General features: G+C 47.8%; 1 protein-coding gene across 2 annotated transcripts in view; it reads left to right on the top strand.

The window, feature by feature from the left end:
* The window catches only part of LOC126527084 (uncharacterized), a 164980-nt gene that overhangs the window by 111119 nt on the left and 41293 nt on the right, over window positions 1-12568 (top strand). Inside the window, exon 1 of one of the 2 annotated variants that reach the window (XM_050174801.3) lies at window positions 8323-8683. The exons of the other annotated variant lie outside the window; for it this stretch is intronic. The gene's annotated coding sequence lies outside the window, so the exon portion shown is untranslated. Of the gene's footprint in view, window positions 1-8322; window positions 8684-12568 lie in introns of those variants that run through there. 2 annotated transcript variants of the gene reach the window in all.

Raw genomic sequence — 12568 nt, 5'->3', positions numbered from 1 at the left:
AGCGAGGCAATTGGACAACGCCTGGTTGAATTCTTTCTCGCAGGAGTCAAATACCCGACCCACCACAACAGGTGCCGCTGTGCATGCCCTCGGAAGCACGAACTTGCCGGTGAAAACCAATTCAAGCGAGCAAACGGAACGTCCGTGGTGTTACACAAGTGAGATGCTGCTGCAAACGCGAGCGATCTAGCATTCCCACGCTCGCCGATTGCGTGGTTTACCCATACACGCACCGCAAAATGGGCCAACCAAAACAACCGCGAGATAGCGTGATCCCTTGGTTCAATACTTTTTTTCTTAGTATTTTATTTTTCCGTTTCCTCTTCTCGTGCGCGCATTCGTTTGTTTTCGCACGCGTACGTGCGTCGAAGGTCGTAAGAAATGAACGCGTGCTCCTCAATCCGGAGCCCCGTGCAGCTTTACAGCAAGGGTTACGATGCAAGGTTGTTGATCTGGAGACAGTACTGTGGCGCAAACGAGAGTGGGACACGAGAACATGACATGAACACAGAGACGAACTAATCTAGTGCAGTGTCTGACATTTTTCAGCGCTCTCCTCGCATCCTCTTCTTGTCTGCGCTGCACTAAAACATACCACGCATATAGAGCATTCCGTCGCTGCAACGTCATTTGGTTGATCGATCAATCGATCGACCACTTATTTATTTAATGCCTGGCTGACTAGCGATTGATTGATTGATTTCAGATAAAAACAGTTGCTCTGACAGACGCCGAAATGGAAGGGCTCGATTATTTTAACCACCTAGGGTTCGTTAACGTGCATCCAAAGCACGGCACACGGGCATGTTCACATTCCGCCCCCATCGGTATGCGGCGGCCATGGCCAGGGAATCGAACCCCCAGCCTCGTGCTTAGCAGGAGAACGTTACTGCGGCAGGTCGCGCGATCCTTACAGCCTGAGTGACATCCCATTTCTGTAGCGCCAACAGAGGATGTTTCCTTTGTAAAATAAAGGTATTTACAATCCTAACAGGCAAGAGAACAACAATATTACTTGGGCGAGACACTGAAGTCGGTGAGTATACCCAATAAGTACACCAGCGATACATCTAAATGATTGTCTGGTAAAATTTGGTATTCCGTAATGAACAGAGTTCAATGAATTCAACAATTTTCGTGTAAACTGTGCGGTTGCGGTTTTCTCGTTACACAGGACTCCGTTCTTCGCGTATGCCTACCAGTAGTTTGCACAAGTCTTCTACAGTGTGTTCCTTAACTGTTCGTTAAATGAACTCTTAAAAGAACGTTTCCGATCGGCGAATTGGGAGTGACCTCCATAGATTTTCGTTCTTTCTTTTGTATACCTGTAGAATGCAATGCGGCTTCTATGTCCTTTTTTTCCCAATCTATATATATCCACACTATTAAAAAATGCAACACGGAAATCTATTAGCTGGAACAGCAATGCATTTCGCTGCAGATTTTGCGCATTTATCGATATTCAATATTTCTCGAACATTGAGCGTTTATAGAAAAAAAAACGTGGCGGAAAGCACATAGTTTCTAGCAAAAGAATACGCTATGAGTAAAGCCTGACTTCATGTACGCAATTGCAACATGTCATCTCAATTTACAAATGAGAACTAACAAGTCAAATACAGTTAATTAGTAATCGCTTTGGTGATTCTGATGTCTGCGGCACTAATGAGATTCGCTGTCAGCAAGAAAATATCATTTTGTACCGAACCTACAATTTTTTAGTGATTTTAGTGGCCGTGGTGGTTCAGTGGCTTGTAGCGTTCTGCTAACGAGCACGAGGTCGTGGTTTCGACTCACGGCGGCCGCGTTCCGACTGGGGCGGAATGCAAAACAGCTCTCGTGCACTTAGATAATGGTCAAAATTATACCTCAGTCCCCCCCCACCACGGCGTTCCTTACTTGTGCTATTTCAGCACTGTGCTAAATCGGAACGCTAAACCCCGTAATGTCATCCTGATTGATTAATTTGTAACGGTTTCAGACGTTCGCTGCAGAAGCGTGCGGCACTAGGAGAAGATAAGATGGCGCACACAATAGCTTGTGTGTGTGTGTGTGTGTGTGTGTGTGTGTGTGTGTGTGTGTGTGTGTGTGTGTGTGTGTGTGTGTGTGTGTGTGTGTGTGTGTGTGTGTGTGTGTGTGTGTGTGTGTGTGTGTGTGTGTGTGTGTGTGTGTGTGTGTGTGTGTGTGTGTGTGTGTGTGTGTGTGTGTGTGTGTGTGTGTGTGTGTGTGTGTTACGTCGCGTCATGAGTTCTTTAATGCTGACGGAGAAGCACAGCGGCGCAGTTCCTGCACAAACAAATCGAAATATGAAGTTAAATCTCGCTTTAGATAACAATAGCTTATTCGATGGCGATACGGTACACATACTTGAATTTGCACCACCACAAATCTATCGTCTGTTAGTTGAAAGAGCCCGCTGCACTACGTTTGAGACAGGCACGTGTATCACTAACTTGTTTTGTTCTTTCTTTGTTTTTTTGTTTTTTCTAGTTAGATTGTACGTAATTGCTAACGCAATGAGAAGCTTTTCAATCGACCCGAGTCTACTTCTGTCACAAAATCGACAAGTGGCTCACGTAGGTTACAATGGAGCGAACAATTACTGCGCCCATATGTAACGACAAAAACAGGGACTAGCAACAAATGAATAATTCACTCTGCGCAGATGGGGTTTTCTGCACGGCGTCCGCGAAAATTTACGGGAACTGCTTAAAATGCCAGTCGGCGTGCGTTTGCTAAGCCGTTCACGTTTGCTATGTACACGGGAAGCAACTGCGGTTGGCGAGACAGACACATTGTTCTTTATCTCCGGGGCTTTTCAATTAACTCTTCCTCAAAGCACTGAGTGTTATCGCGGCTACGAGCTTTCGCCTGGCACACGAAATATCGAGACGGGGCTCCGCCTGACCATTCGCGACGTGTTCTGGCCTCGCGACGTGTTCTGGCCGGCGAGTCGTCCAAATTGTGGGAGGCTAGAGGCGAACAATGAGATTCATTCTGAAGGTATCACAACGCCACAAAGGTAAAAAAGCAAAAAAAAGAGAGGCGGTACTAATTACAAACGGTTTACGTTTGACTTCTCCGCTCTCCGTATAACAATGTCCAGTCCGTAGCACTTAACATCTTTGCATGCGTCCTCCTGAATCCCCAAGTAAGACGTCAGCCATTTCTGCCACTTTCATAACGCTTGGCAGCTGAGACACGTAAAGTAAGGAGAGAGAGAGAGCCAAATTGAGATAGAAGTCCGAGAAAACAACATTCACTCAAAGAAAACAACAACAATTTAAAAAGCACACAAAAATAAAGAGGGATTCAGTGGGTTGGAAGCAGTTCTCTTTAAAGCAACAGGCACGCAGGCATCATTTCGTTGCGGCAACTCAGAAGGCGCGCATACGCACAAGAAAAGGCCTAGCGCTGAAATAGAAAAGCAGAGATAACGAAGCAAGAAAAGAAGCTCGTAAGGGACACTTTCCCTGTGCTGGGCCTGCGTGCGCACGGTAGCCTCGCGCGCCTCAAGCGTATCAAGTAGGAATGCCAGGAACGGCTGCTGCTGCTGCTTCTCCTAAATGTTTCTCTCTCTCTCTCCTAGTCACGCCGTTACGTCGCTGCATCCTTCCGGCAAAAAAGGCATTGTTCCAGGCGGAGGTGGCTGCGCGTTCCGGCCTGACAACGGCGACGCATTCTTCTCTACTCCAACAAATTTCGCACGGACCTACGTAGAACTTAAGTTTGTACGGAATATAAGTCGATTTTACAAAGCCATCCGGCGGCAGCTTCCGCCCCCCCCCCCTTTCCTTCTTCTCCAAACACGCAAACAATTCCGCCTCATTGTGCAAGAAAACACCTCCCGCAATCAACGACTGTTTCAACTGGACTAGTTGGTTCGTAATTAATACAGCGCAGAACCCAAATTAGCCAAGGAGACATAAAAAAAGGCGAAACCACAAAAGGCTCTCTAATTGCGTTGTGTCGTACATTCAGACACTAATTTAAGTACGCTGTACAGTACTAATGCGATTAGCATGAATAGTTTATCTTGCTTATTGAAAAAGCGGTTTGAATTATAGTAGATCGTTGAGCTGCATCGGGCTATCTGATAAGTACAGGCACGTACACCTCGCCCTTATACAGGGTGTTTCACCTAACTTGCGCCAAACCTTACAGGAACCAAATGTGTGCTACGCGAATGCAACCAAATTATTACGGTCCACTGTCATTTTGAGCAACTTGAAGTACATTTTGCTACGAGCCTATGAAATTGATTTGAATATAATTAACGAACCTTTTAAGCATTAATTGATACGCAATGACTTCAATGGAGAACTTGTATAGAGCCTATTGGGAAACTAAACGACTCCTTTCCACGAAGATATGCATTGCAGTTTTAATTTTGGGGGCACTCCAGAGAAAATCCACGAGATAAGGGAAAATTACCGCGTCACTAGGCGCTTGCGAAGTCTTACATGCTTGCTTGCGACATTTGCGACGTCTTACAGGTTTGTGTTCAACGTAGACCGAAAGTATGAATAGGCCACAAGCGAAAATGACTGCAACGACCGTCGTCTCGGACCCATCACCATCCGCCGCCGAAACCTCATCGTCTTTTACGCAGTAAAGATAATGCTGACAGTGCAACAGTTGCCATGCGTTTCTTTATTATTATTATTATTATTATTATTATTATTATTATTATTATTATTTCATCGCGGCGCTACATGCCTCGATTTGTTCCATCACTACAACAAAAGGAACACGCCTAGGCAAAAGTAAAATCCCAAGACAATTCTCTTTCATCCATCTCCATCGTTTATGGCCTGTTCATTCACCCTGTCTGCGTGCAGCATCGATCATTCGTTCGAGGCATACTTCGAGGCACCGATGTCGCCGCGCGAAAGCAACTAGCGCCGGGGTACTTTTTTGAGATCTGGCGCGTTTTCCACGGCGGCCCGGAAAAGTTTCGAATAGAATATAGCTATCTCCACGGAAGGAAATCGTTCAGATATTTTTCAATATGCTCTACAAGGTCTGCATTGAAAGTTTTGCATTTAAATGAACACTTTCATCATCATCATCAGCAGCAGCAGCAGCAGCATCATCAGCCTGGCTACGCCCACTGCAAGGCAAAGGCCTCTCCCATACTCCTCCAACTACCCCGGTCATGTGCTAATTGTGGCCAGGTTGCCCCTGCAAACTGCTTAATTTCATCCGCGCACCTAACTTTCTGCCGCCCCCACACTAAAAGTAGGTTAAATAAATTTCGTTACGCATTTGGTCCAAGCTTATATATATATATATATATACATATATATATAAAGCTATACACTTCGCGTTGCTCAGAAGAACAGAGGACAGTACTGGGTTCTATTCACGTAGCCCAGACCACATATGAGGTCGAATTCACAAGCGTCTTTGTTCGTAGGTTCTCATTGTCACTGACCGGTCGCCTTCGCTAATAACATGTCCAGCATCCCGGTTGGCTAGCATTGGTTCTTCAGCAGTCGTGTCATGAGGACGTTTATTTGAATGCGGGTCACAGTCTCTATAAGGCTTCGCATGCGTTAACTTAAACACCCTGCGTACAACAAAGTCCTGTATTGAGCCGTTGGATCTCACTCGCCGTGGCAGCCTATAGTGGCACAAAGCGTGGCGCTGCTGAGCTCGGGGGCGCTGGTTCGATCCTGGCCACGGCCGCATTCCGATGGCGCCCGGATGCAAAAACACACGTGCACCGATATTTAGGTGCACGTTAAAGAACCCTAAGTGGCCAAAATTAATCTGCAGTCCCCCACTTCGGCGTCCCTAGTATTCAGATCGTGGCTTTTGGCACGTAAAACCCCAGAATTTAATTTGGAGCCGTTTGGTCTACTGCTGTGGCGCATCTTTAGGAAATAATTAATAAATATAATAGGTCCACCACGTCTAACGACAAAAAAGCCCTGCGAGTTGGTAACTATTTGGGACTAAGAAACAGACACGGAAACCGCTATTCCCGACACTAATACTTTATTAACAGGTTAACACGGCGAGGTTGATTGATTGATTGATTGATTGATTGATTGATTGATTGATTGATTGATTGATTGATTGATTGATTGATTGATTGATTGATTACTTGATTGATTGATTCCATTACAACGTACTGAAGCTAAACGTGCTACGAGGGACGCCGTAGCAGAGGACTCCGACCTGAAGTTCTTGGACGTATACCGATGGTCACGGAACGTGCATTATTCTGCTCCTATCAGAATACGCATGCCGCGATGAGGAATCATCAAAATAGCAGCCTTGTGCTCATCATAGCACACCACAGTGTAAGATAATTTACACCCTTAAAAGTGTTCAAAGTGCAAATCTGTCTATAACTCCCACGCTTAAAGCAAAAGAAAAGGGTGTAAGCGTATGAAGCGTTTACACCCTTATTCCTCTTTAAGTGGGTAAATTATTTCACAGTGCACAGACTCACTGAGCCAACGAGGCGGGTACAGCGGTGCCTCTCTTGTACAGTTGGTGTCTTCCATATCGCATTTCACCCCCACCCATGCATCCTTTTTCAATGAATTTGTTTGAAGTTTCGCCCTTCTGCTGTCTATATCATTGTCATTGTTGTTGTTGTTGATAAAAAAAAAACACCATAAACCTCGCCACCGTCTTTTAAAAGGGAAACGTATAGTCCGCCCGCTATAGAAATAACGTTTTTATCAAACCCTGCGCTTAAGCTCACTTTCCCTTCATGCCTATCTAACACGAATGCCACAAATTTAGATTCTGTTAACAGTGAAATGCTACAAGAGAAGCAATGATTGCACTTTAAGCCATTTACAGTAATCGAGCGCGCAATAATAAACGGAATTTAGCGCTGACAGCTACGAGTTGCAGGGCAGCCGTCATGCAACAGCATTCAGCTCGGCATTAATGACACACGGTCGTACCGCGGGCTTGCCTTCTGTTGCTGACTCGACTCGCCATCGCTCTCACACAAAGCAGCGCCATTGCGATGAACGCAAACCCGCTGTAGAAGAGAAGCCGACTCGTCTTCCTCCAACTGTTCCCTCCGGGAAGGAGACAGCTGTCGGCGACACTTTATTCGTGCAGCGGTGAGGATCACGCAGATACACGCACTAACTTTCATTTTTGACGTGTTTGTCTCGCCTTCTTCCATTTTCTGCGTTCCTGCAGCGTGGCTTCACCTTTGTTGCGCGTATGTACCTCGGTGTTCATAACGCGCCGCACTCCTTTCCATCACGGTTCCCTCAGGACTCGCTCTCTCTTCGCCAAAATGTCGTAAGAAAAGAAAGAAAAGATAGACGAGAAAGATACGTAAGTGAGGGAGAGAAGAAAAACTAACAAAACACTCGCACGCGGGCCCAGAGAGTTACACTGCACGGCGCACTGTGGTTTCTCTCTTTTTTTTTTCTTTCTTTTTTTTTCCCCGACATCCTCCTGGCCCGGCTTTATAGTCACCCGCTCTGTACCAGAGCAAGCGTAGTCAGTCGGCTTCGGACTCAGGTACGCGTCGCAAGCCGCCAGAAGCGGACCACGACTACGACGAAGCGACAGACCGCAGAGACCGAGGGACAAGCATCTGGCGCAGGCCAGAAGGAGGTGGTCTTCCGAGGCAACGCATCTGACTTGAGGTGCACTTGGCGCAAGATCATCCCGGGTGTGTAGAAAGCAGACCACAGCGAGAAGCTGCGACGGACGGGCTACTAAGCGGCTCTGGAGGAGACACGGTGTCGGCCAGGAAAGAAGGAACTCTACGGGACATTGTAAACGAACTGCAAGTGAAGAGTCCGCAAAGGACACACGGCAAAAGCAGAAGTGAAGCCGACAAGCAAACGACGAAAGCGGCGAGTCAGATAAGTCAATAGACACTCGTCCGTCGTCACTGTTAGGATTAACGACGCCACCATCACCCACGGTCTCACCGCATTGACTCTTCTTCAGCCCTTCTGAAGTTGGAGCGTTCCACTAGTCCTTCAGAAGAGTGAAGAAGAACCGCGAGAGAAGGGCTACGCATCGCTTCTATTGTTTGCGGTGGCCACGTACCGGCTGGCACGCAATAACGGGCAGTTTCACCAAGAGTGTATCACATTGAACCGTCTCCGTTGCAGTTGAACCACTTCGCCAGTTCTTGAAGGGAGAAGAGAAAAGCAGAGTTGGGGGTGAGAAGAAAGGCGACAGACTACACGACAAACTTGCGCGGCAACCGGCGCGTGCCCCCCCCCCCCCCCCCCTTCGAGCCTGCCTTCCACCACCCACCACTCCTTTCAAGAGGGGGTCCAGCCAGCTAACGGAGGGCGAAAACCGGCTCGAGCCGATCGCAAGAAAGGGACCGACGTCGTCGGAGAAGGGGGAACCGCTCGCCCGCTCGCTTTCGGCGCGTGGCGGCCCGCTCCCAGCGCCGGCGGAGCCAGTTTAGCTTACGCGCGCCGCCAGCTCTGACCCACTTGGACAGGAGACCGTCAGAGACCTGTCGGCTTGTCTTCCCCCTCGAGCGCGCCGGCAAGAAAGCACCGGAGGGTGGCACTGAAACCACTCCGGTCTCACTCTCGACGGACTCGGCGGCGACGTTTCGGCGAGATCCTTGCTCTCCGACTCACTTTTAAAGGGAGCCCCTCGTTTTCTCCACCTGCGGCGAGTTCCGTCCGGATCGGCAGCGTTGTGTGCTCCGGTTTCGGCTCCGGTGAGTACATCAGTTACTATTCTCTTTGCTTACTTTGTGTAGTGTCGTTAATTATCGATCAGATGCTGGCATCTAGCATAAATTGAGCCAAAATGGGAACAGAAATGTAAACAGTCGCGCATTCTTAGCCACCACTTTTCGGCAACACCCGAGTCTTTTTCCTTTTTTTTTCAGTGGTTGTTGTTCCTACCGATCTCATAATTCATACACGGGACATCGTGCAGTATTTAAACGTCGCTACATGGAGCAATACGGAGAATTTTATTTCTAAGTAAACATTTTTTTTTGTGTGTGTGTGTGAAATCTACGCGTCTTATGTTGAATTCCAATGGCAGATCCAGATCAAGTTTTTCTGCTCTGTATGGAGCAATCCTATTCCAATGGCAGAATGGGAGCGTGAGCTGTGTGTTCCAATGGCAGATTGGGACCAGCCGCTGATCCCGGATTGCTCCGTGGAGCAAAAATATTTGCTCCGCCGAAATCGGCAGATTTCACCGGAAGTCCTCGTGACATATTTCCTTCACCCGCCTCTGCTTCCTGTCACGGTCGCCCGTTTCCGGTCGTGGGTAGCTATGGACGACATGGGAAACGTGGACGCCGCTTCGCGCCGTGCGATTTTGTTTTCGCTCCAAGACAGCTCCGACTCAGACAGTACAATTTCCAAGTCGAGTGATGACTCTTCTGACACGGACAGTGAAATGGGGTGGTGGGTTGCGCTTCCAAGCGCTTGTTCCTTTCTCTATTCTAGCGCCCTCTCACTTGATTTTCCTGTACTAAGTGCCCCCGCGGGAGCGCACGCATTCCCTTCGCAGATATGGTGTGCGCACATGAGAGCGATCTCAGTCGGAGCGACGCGCTCCGACGCGATCCGGCCGAGCGCTCGCGATCTACCATTGGAATTCAACATTAATGTCTCTTTCTCTCTCTTGCGAAATAAACACGTTTCCCAGTATAATCCAACACGGACAAATAATGTATAATACAATATATATAGAATAATATAATATTGATTTCAGCGGCGATTAAAGCTGGGAAATGGTCTGTTAAGGCTCATTCATACTACGCCAACACGACACCGATTTCGGTCTGCCGACTGTCGGTGACAGCGTTTTTTCCTTCGTGTAGGCGCCTCGGTCACACTACCGACGCCGACAATCTGCCGACGGTTGGCGGAGAGCTCGGCGTCTGTACAGTGTGACAGAGGCGCCGACACGAAGAAGAAAACGCCGTCACCGACAGTCGGCAGACCGAAATCGGTGTCGTGTTGGCGTAGCGTGAATGAGCCTTTATCATGCAATTGCGCACGCTGCGGTAACAGATAACGTCTTATACGTACATGGCGACGCAGCCATGTGATTCCCTCCGATCCGCATTTAGACGTCGCTTCGGATACCGTTTCCTACATCACACGTCCGCTACAACAGGCGCCCCAACAATATCTCTTTTAAAACTGAACATCAGATTATTATAAATGCGTCGTGTCCTCCATTTACAATCAGATTAAAGTCACAACATACAAGCAGTATCTAGATATCGTTCCCGCTTCTTGTCCTGCGAACCGCATTTGCACACAAAAGCACTACCCGTCTTTATTTTATCTGAAGCTAACACATGTGTCGATAAAATAAAACTGGACTGAAACATTATGGGGTTAACTTGGATTATTGGATTAATAATGGATTTGGTTACAGAATAGTTTTGACCACGTGGGGTTGATTAAAGCACACGTAACTCTAAGTACACGGGCGTCTTTGCATTCCGTCCACATCAGAATGCGGCCGGGAGCCGAACCCGTGACCTCGCGCTCGGAAGCAGAACGCCCGAGCTAGTCACGTCACCACCGCGGGTGTAACTGTACTCCGGGAATAGTTCATTTTCGACTCCATTCCACGTCATACAACACGTAAACATCACTATAGGCCGACCTTGAGGAGCGAAGAAACGTGGAAGGTTATCGGCCTCGTCCGCAACTCCTCCTGTTACAGCCTAATGCGCCGAGCACGCGGAAGTCAACGCAACGCCGATCCACTCGAAGTGCGTATACGTCGCCTCCATCGCAGAGCGCGCCGGCCGTTAGCGCGCGGAACACTTCCTCCGGCTACCGTGTCATCGCCATAAAAGGTCTATTACCGGGACCTTGAAGGACAGAATGACCGCGTGTCTTTCTTCTTCCTTGCTCGATTCCTTCCGACAAACACCGACACGCGACCTCCGCGCCTATGTCCCCCCCCCCCCCCCCCCCCGCTACAATACAATAAGCCACGCGTAATGGCCGTACGGGGCTCGGGAATCTTCCGAGTCGATCGGTCCATTATAAAAACTCCAGCGGCGACCTTATCGTGGTTTGTTCGCATAGTGCGAAGGCCGCCAGTTGGAACACGCGTGCCCCGCTGTAAATCACAAGCGTGCTCGGGACGAAGATTCGCTGGAGGCGTCCTCGCGCGCGGCGATACACGCCATTTACAAAGTGCGCGAGGTCATCAGGGAGTCGATCGAATCGTTTTCTGCATTAATTTTTTTTTTCTGCGATGTGACCTCTCGATCGTTTAGTAACGTTATTAGCCGCCCAATAGACGTCGAATAGCGGAAAGTCGATAGCATAAAAGTCCGGCATTATTTATTTTCGGAAGTTCGTGGGTTGAGATTGTATAGAATCCCTTAGATGTGCGTGAAAACAGTCACAGACTTTTTTTCTTTTTTTTTTTTTTGTCTGGCAGATCCGTAATATACGTTTTGCCTAAAGTAGGTCATTTCACTTACAAAGGCACCCACAGTCGGCCACAGTAGCTAACGAAACACGGGATTTGCGAAAAGGCTGAACTCCCACGAAGCCTGAGCACATTGCCTCGACAAAATTCAAAGCTTGAATATGCAGTGGTTCTTTTCGTGAAGCACAAAGTGGTCTGTTAAATTATAAGCGTGATGTCTTAACAGCGCAGAAATGAATATTTGTCGTGGAGCCCCTGTCCGAAAAGATGCACGAAAATCAGGGTACATACACACGCGTGCACCGACAACATGCTCTGTTACCTTTACACAGCTTCGCAAACTAACGACGCAAGAGCCAGCAGGTTTACAACGGCCCTGAAGAAAGCAAAGTCCGACGCGAGGTTCGAGTCCTAAACGCTATAGGTTATTGCCCACGTTCGTTCAGCGAAAGGACCCGAGTTCGACGATTATAAGGTTTAGCTTGTACGCATTAGCAAGATCGAGGCAGTGACACTCAATAATGCACAACTGTATACACCGTCCTTTCCGGTCTGCACCCGAGGTATAATCATCGGGACTCAATTTAAAATAAGAAAGGTTCTACTTAGATAGTCCGCACCTGCTATTTAGTCTGCAAGACGAATTTCACATGACACAGTTTTTATAGCTTGTCTTTAACTGACAAACAGTAAAAGAAAATTCATTTGTATAAATAATTTGCATTTATTCATTTGTATAAACAATTTGCTTTGTTTGCTTTTATTCGCATAAATGCATTACGCATTTTGCAGCAAGGTTCTGCGCATGTGATCACAAATCCAAGGAGTGAGAAGCAACCACTCTTGAGCATTACGAGCAGCATTTACTTGCAAATCACGAGCCGCCAGTGTGAGCTGGAAATATTGCCCGGCTCAGCGACGATCTCGCTATGCGATTTAGCCAGTGAGAAACTTGCAGGTGCATTATGGCCTCGTTTTCTTTAGGCGCGCCTACGACCTTAAAATCGTGTGTAGTCTGTGCCCATAGATAGTCTGCACCCTGCGAAATTTCAACTTCTATACTTGTGCAGTACGCTGACTATGAAGTCTGGAAAATGTCACACTACGTTCGCGTCTTATCGGTTAAGTCGCAGTCCCTTCACAGCCTCAGTTTTGCCAAATGTAATGCGCCTAACAA

This window comes from Dermacentor andersoni, chromosome 9, assembly GCF_023375885.2.
Source record: "Dermacentor andersoni chromosome 9, qqDerAnde1_hic_scaffold, whole genome shotgun sequence".
Classification (NCBI taxonomy): Eukaryota; Metazoa; Arthropoda; class Arachnida; order Ixodida; family Ixodidae; genus Dermacentor; species Dermacentor andersoni.
The sequence above is the reverse complement of the archived record's forward strand: the minus strand, read 5'-3'. Positions and strand labels throughout refer to the sequence as shown.